This window comes from Pleurodeles waltl, unplaced genomic scaffold (assembly GCF_031143425.1).
Source record: "Pleurodeles waltl isolate 20211129_DDA unplaced genomic scaffold, aPleWal1.hap1.20221129 scaffold_70, whole genome shotgun sequence".
Classification (NCBI taxonomy): Eukaryota; Metazoa; Chordata; class Amphibia; order Caudata; family Salamandridae; genus Pleurodeles; species Pleurodeles waltl.
Window position 1 is genome coordinate 1,915,263 of NW_027150391.1, and position 814 is coordinate 1,916,076.

General features: G+C 42.9%; 1 non-coding gene across 1 annotated transcript; it reads left to right on the forward strand.

Moving 5' to 3' along the window:
* Window positions 1-73, forward strand: TRNAF-GAA (transfer RNA phenylalanine (anticodon GAA)). Its single transcript has one exon. It is a non-coding gene; the product is annotated as a tRNA-Phe (tRNA).
* Window positions 74-814: the final 741 nt, after the last annotated feature.

The window sequence follows — 814 nt, forward strand, 5'->3', positions numbered from 1 at the left end:
GCCGAAATAGCTCAGTTGGGAGAGCGTTAGACTGAAGATCTAAAGGTCCCTGGTTCGATCCCGGGTTTCGGCAGATGGTGGGTTCACTTTTTATTCTTTCATTCTCTTTCTTTTATTGTTTCCTTCTTTCGTATTCTTTCTTTCTCCGTTCAGCCTCCTTCTCTCCAGTTTATCCCTTAAATGAAAAGGTCACACGCAAGATGGATCTTTACACAGCTCTAAGGTTTAATGCACCTGATGCCCAGATCCATGATTTCTGACGTAGGTTCTCTAATGACAGAGTTGAATATGGCACAGTAGCTTAGCTGGTTAATGCGCCTGCTGCAAAGCAAAACATGAACTCGAAGGTCACAGTTTTATAGTTTAGGGGCGTTACCTTAGTGAGTTAATGCTTTTATTAGAGCTTTCCGTGTGTGACCTACAGGTCGCAAGTTACTATCAGCTCAGTGCGGAATGCACCTGCTTCAAACAGCTCCATGTAAACTCCAGGACATAAGGTTGGTTAACATTGTTTCCTTGGGGTATGATGATTACTTATTGAATATTGTGTGCTACATACGTGACTAATGTTACTATAATACTTTCATATAACATTCCTTCTTAAATGTGGCAAGTAACATGGTTTCCTTGCTCGGCGTCCATTGATATGCCAGGACTGTCCGCCTCCTGTTCATTCCAGGTACTGATAATAACGGGGGCACTTTGGGGCTTTTCATCCGTGGTCTGCGTGTCTGTCAGTCCCAGAACATCTCCAAATCAATGCATTTATTTTCAATCCAGGTACATTTCAATCACGCAGTACCAGTTGGAGCTT